This window comes from Asparagus officinalis, chromosome 4 (genome assembly GCF_001876935.1).
Source record: "Asparagus officinalis chromosome 4, Aspof.V1, whole genome shotgun sequence".
In the NCBI taxonomy this organism is placed as follows: domain Eukaryota; kingdom Viridiplantae; phylum Streptophyta; class Magnoliopsida; order Asparagales; family Asparagaceae; genus Asparagus; species Asparagus officinalis.
Genome location: NC_033797.1, coordinates 115,932,546 through 115,939,034, shown reverse-complemented (window position 1 = coordinate 115,939,034; position 6,489 = coordinate 115,932,546).

Here is a 6,489-nt window from a genome sequence, read left to right as displayed (position 1 = left end):
CGACAATTAGCTCATCGCAGAATCTCCATTGTTTCCTCATTATAGTTCGAGTTAAACTGAGGAGCTGACTCGACTAACGGAATCCCCTCGTAATAAGAATGGGTGGCGCTATTTTGACCCGTGACCTCACTAGCAGGAAAAATTACAGAAGGAAAATAGACTGAAAAGGGAAAAAATACACATAAATTGTGTAAGAATAGTCCTAAAATTTTAGAGAAGGCGGTGTATCTTATTCCATAAGATAGAATCACCATCTCATAATAGGTGTGACGATTTTTATTTATCACACGTATAAAAGGGATATGCGTTACTATGCATGAGCATTATAACGACATATCAGAGCCTTTCAAAAGACGTGGGATAATATAAAATCGCCCATGTAGACTTTGAAGTGTGTCTTGTCCAAGCAAAACAAGCACTCTCCAGCGTCGATCCCCTTAAAGGAGAATACTAGCTCTTCCCGAATGCATCTCAAAGGATGACAAACAAGGGCCTATATGCAAAAATGGATAAAATACATATAAAATAGACAAAATGCAATATTTAAATTTGTAAAAGAGTAAAAGCAATGTACCCCCATAAGAAGCAGCAGCGGGATCAACCCTCTCAGCAGCCTGGGAAGCTGAACGGCCTAAGGAAACTCGGGATCTCGTCGGCGACATAATGAAGATATAACCCCCATCAAAATCCTACAAGAAAGTTAGGGTTTTGGGATTAGAATCTATAGATAGATCACCAAATACACCCAAAGGAGTGCATGCATGGAGGAAACGTAAAGAAAGTTGAAATTTTAGAACAAAATTGAAGGGAGAACAAACCTCAAGAAATCCTTCAAACTTTGAGTGGGATCAACCTTCAAACAAAAGCCTTACCCAAATCAAGGACAAAGGGAACAAGAGGAGGCTGAAAACTTGCGAAAATAGCGAGAAAATCACCCAAGGATCGCTAAGAATTCGACGTAAAAAACTCTCGAAAATCCCTAAGTCGGGGTTTTATACCCCCAACTCGACTGACCGAGACAGTCTCGACTATCTCGGACAGCACAACAGTATTTACTGTCTCACCGCGTGAGACAACCTACACTGTCTCATAGCATGAGACAGTCAAAATTGTCTCTCTGAGCGAGACAGTGACGACTGTCTCGGGTAGAATATGTAATCTGGTGGTGCTTTCAACCTCGATCCATGTACAACACACGTGAACACTCCGATGAGTATATGAGTATAAACTTCATCTCCTTGAACCTCCTAACAAGTATACGAGGTTAAACTATTTCCCAAAAACTCCAAGGAGTATACGAGTTTAAACTGATTCTCTATGCTCCAACACCTTAAGAACCTAAACTGTGTAGACTCCAATTAACATATGAGTATAAACTATGTCTCTATTGCAATGAAGGCTGACGACACTCAATGCATCAACAACTTTGCAAAAACAAGGTGCATATTAATTCCAAGTCAGAGGACAATCCCGGCTAGTTAATTTTGAACAGGATAAGTAGTTCATCGTTAACCCAACAACACGAGCTAATTCAGAAATCAATACACTAGCTTCAGTTCAAGATTTTGACAACGGTCAGGCGATAAACGTAGCACCAAGAAATTTCAGCTATTCAACAACTGAATAGACTGAAATATGGAGAAGTTAATGAATCAAAGTAAAAGTATATCATATCCAAAGTATTCCAGATTCCTTTATAGTAGATTGAGACTAAAATACTTTGGAGGAGGTATCTGTAGACATAAAAAATTGCCTATAGATCATCACACATAGCTCAAGATGGAGAGAAGGCGATAAATGTCACCATCTAAGAGGAAATCATCCAAAGATCAAAAAGAAGCAGTCTTAAGCTGTCTCGCATGCGAGACAGTTTTGACTATATCACACGTGAGACAGTAGTGACTATCTCGCACGTGAGACAGTAGTGACTATCTCGCACGCGAGACAGCTCTTAAAGGTTCAAAAACTGTTGAAGTAACTGCATGACACGTGGTCATTAACTGTTCAGGAACGAGGGAGACATTACAGGCGAGAATCATACTGATAACTACCAAAATAACAAAGTTTAGAACATAGGAAGGTGGTTAAAGAAAAAATGGCTGGGCAATTCAGGCTTTCCGAGATAGTCATGGCTGTCTCGGTAGCCGAGACAGTCATAACTGTCTCGACCGCTGAGACAGTTCTAACTGTCTCGCAAGCACAAATACTCCATGGTATTTTATTTTTAGTTAAAACTTTCCTAGGGGCTATAAATACCCCCCTAGGACCATTACTGATAGAAATCCGAGCACAAAGAGCAGATAGAGCAGAAAAACTTGAGCTTTTGGCAATTCCTTAAGATCTAAGCTTTAACTTGATCTTGAGAACAATGTTCATCTTACTTCGATAAGATATTCACTGATTTTATTCTTACTTCTAAACAAAGGAAGAATATCTAAAACCTTTACTATTCAATCAGAATCTGTGATTTGGTGGTCTACGGGCTAACGTACCCCCGACACAGGCAAAGTCCCTACAAAAGCAGAAGTCGATAAACGATTCCTGTGTTATTTTCTAAAAAATTGTAATTTTATTTATTTTGTTGTGTAATTCATTATAAAACGACTAAAGTTTCATGGATTCCATAATGAAAATAATTTCTAACGAAAACAGCTACTAATGATGCTAATGCATCTGCATGCGTGTTCTTAGAACGGAGCACATGCTCAATGCGGAAGCTTTCGAATGATTCGGCTAATTTAATGGCCGATTGGTGACATGAGATTAAGTCGTTATTTCTGACTTCATATTCCACCATCATCTGTCTGACGATAAGTTGAGAGTCACCATAGACTTCGAGGTGCTTCACCACTAACTCCTTGGCGAAGTCGAGTCCGATGAGTAGTGTGTTGTACTCAGCCACATTATTGGTATATGGCTCAGTTAATGAGAAAGCTCAAGGTAATACATGGTTTTGTGGAGAAACCAAGACGACCCCACACCTGCAATGATAGACCCAGTAGTACCCACGCGAGAGGCGCCGTCGAAGTATAGTCGCCAGGCTTCTTCCTGTGAGGTTGCAATGACCTCATGGGTTTCATCCGGCATGTCTTCAAACAAGTTAGCCTCGACTTGAGTGGGTGACTGACCATGAGATTATAGATTGCCTATCCTTTGACAGACTTCTGCGGCATAAAGTAGATGTCGTATTAAGATTGTAAGAGTGTCTATCGCGCCAGGCACCAGTTCAAGGACTCAGGCTGTGTCATAAAAACTCGGATGGGGTTCATTCGGGAGATGACATGAATGGTTTGACTGACCAGGTAGTGTCACATTTTTTGAATTGCGAACACTAGGGCCAGACATTCCTTTTCGACCATAGGGTATCGCCATTCGGCTCCTTACAGGGTCCTACTCAGGTAGTAGATGCCTTGCTCATGGCGAACATCGTCATTCTGTGTTAAGAGACCGTCGAGAGAATGCTCCATTGCTAGTACATAGATCAAGAAGGGTTTGCCTGAGATCAGGGCTACCAGGACTGGTGGATTCAAGAGATAATTTTTTATCTCCTCGAAAGCTTGTTGGCAAGGCTCGTCCCTTACAAAGGAGATGCCTTTTTTCATAAGCTTGGAGAAGGGTTGGCACTTGCCTGAAATATTTGTAATGAATCTTCGGATATAGGCTAAACGTTCTTGTAGTCCTCTTAATTCCCTGAGATTTCTAGGTGGTTGGAGTTCTTGGATAGCTCGCACTTTGTCGGGATCAATGTGAATCCCTTTTATCGTGATGACGAATCTGAGGAACTTGACACTCGTCATGCCTAAGAATGACTTTGTAGGGTTTGTCTTTAGTTGATGGGAGTGCATGAGATTAAACATGACTCTCAGGTCTTGAAGGTGATCGTATTTGTCGCGACTCTTCACGACCAGGTCATCCACGTAGCATTCAACTGTTTTCCATAGGTGATCTCGGAAGATAGTGTTCATGGCGCTTGATAGGTTACGCCAGTGTTCTTTAGCCCGAAGGGCATGACTGTGTAATAGTACACCCCCATCATAGTTTTGAACAAAGTGTGCTTCTCATCCTCAGGGTGCATCTTGATCTGATTATACTCTGAGAATCCGTCCATGAAGGACATCCTCTCGAAACTACAGGTGTTGTCGATGATGACATCCGTGATGGGCAAAGGGAATTCATCCTTGGGACATGTGGTGTTGAGGTCTCTAAAGTCGATGCAGATACAGATTTTTTCGTTCTTCTTCAGAACCAGAACAATGTTAGCCACCCAGTTAGGGTGTTGCTCCTCTCTGATAAAGCCTGATTCGATCAGTTTCTTCATTTCGGCTTTGATCGCCTCTATGATTTATGGACAAAACCGTCTCTACTGCTATTTGACGGGTTTGGTATCTGAACCGATGTTGAGGCGATGCATAGCGATCTGAGGATCAAGGCCGAGCATGTCCTCATAATTCCATGCGAAGATTTCGATGTATTCTCGTATGAGGGATTTGAGGTCTTCCTTCTCCTTGGGAGGTAAGCTGTCACTGATAAATATGGGTTTAGGATTTGCCTCGTCCCCTATATTTATTTGGAGTATTTTGTCCTCTGTGGGTGGTTCATGCTGTTCGAAGTGACCACTCCACTAGGCACTAATGTGGCGATCCTATGCTTCATCATACAGCAGAATCTGGTCATCCTCTTAGATTTTAGTGATATCGACCATAGCCATGTTGACCGTGAAGTCTTTGAACAGGGTCCCGATGTTAACATCTAAATCCCAAGTCGAGGACGTCGACGATTGATCATCTGAGAGAGCATTGTTGGATATTTTGTCGAAATTGCAGTACAACTCTGAGGAAGAGGAGGAGTAACCTAGCCCTCTTCGAGTTCTGCCATAGTAATTGCCAGGCTTCCCTTTGGGAACATAGGCGGGTCAAAGGGGTGTTTTCCGGCCTTTGTCGTACTTCAAACATTCTTGGTGGATGCAGTCATAACCCATCCTCTCCATCATGTATTTTGTGATAGGGCTGTAACATGAGATTTGAGGAGCAGGTTTGTCTTCATCTGACTCATCCCATAGTGTGTGTGTGTGCAGGTTGGTCTATCATTCTGAAGATTATTTCTTACTGAGAAATATTTTGGGCAAGTATGACAAAGACAGCTTGCGAGGACTTGATCAGTTGCTTGTTCGTGACGAATGACGAGTGCATAGGCAAGTGCAGGGAAGAATCGTAGCACAATCCCGATATCAAGTTGCTAAGCTTATCCTCAACAGATCCCGCACTAGGTGACAAGTAAGCAAATGTGAGTTATTCATTGAGGGTAAGTCCGCCTACCTTTTCAGCGTCGGTTACAGCAAGGCCTTCGTAGCCGATTACAATGGGCTCAATGTCATTTAAGATAAGACCCTCGTTGCACTTAGACTCGCTATCAGCCTCATTGCCACTGCCCTCTTCCTTGACTGGTGGCTTGTCTCTCGATTTAGAGTCCTGGTAGAGCAGGGAGTCGGTGAAGTAGTTTTCAACCCCTTTGAAGGGCTATTTATCCGCAACCACCGTCTTCACCAGGTCATAGTCGTCCACATATTTCAAGCATTGGTGTAATGTGGATGGGACTATCCTGTTGTTATGGATCCATGGTCAGCCCAACAACATGTTGTATGAGGGTTCTGCATTGATGACATAGCAGGTCACCTCAGTTTTCATGTCGTTCAATCAGCATTTGAGGCGAATCTTCCTAAGCGGTTAGGTTTCGATGGCGTTAAAGCCAAAGATGATGGTGTTTGTTGAAGACAACCACTTTTGAGGCACCCCCTTTTTTGACTTGGATCCTATCTATCCGAGATGAACCTACGTATCCTATGAAGTACAATGGTCGGTTGTGAGACATGCTTTTGATGAGCATATCCTTCGGAGTGAAAGTGATGTAGGGGATTTGCTATTTGGATGCATGGTAGCATTATGGACATCCCATTTCTGCCACTTCTTCAGGAGTGGATGAGAAATGTGTGGCAAAAACTTCTGAATTAGTCAGCGCCTCTCGTAGGGCTTCATGGGTCATCCTAGACAAACGCAGGAGCTCATACAGGGTGATCATGGCTGGAATATTTTTTAGCTGCACGAGTAGGTCAAACCGGAAGGGTTGGCCACTTGAACTCAGCTTGTCAGGACTTGGCTGAACCGTCGGTGGCAGTCCCACTGGTAGCCTTGCCGGAATCTCTGCCATCAGAGGGTAGTTCTTGGCAAAGTCCTTCCTTGCTCGAGTGATCAATGTGTCTGCTTCCTTGTTGGAATCGGTGAGAGTTGCTACTTCTGCTCTGTTATCGTCTGAAATTGCCAAAATGATGTTACAAAGCTTAGACTTGCCTTCAGACTTATTGGAAGTCCATTGCTCATTATCAAGGAGGTCGGGATGAACCCACATCACCTGTCCTGATGGTAAAGTCTGCGGTACCAAACCTTTTCCTTGTTGATTATGAGGGTCATCATTTACAATCTTCAGTTCTGCCTC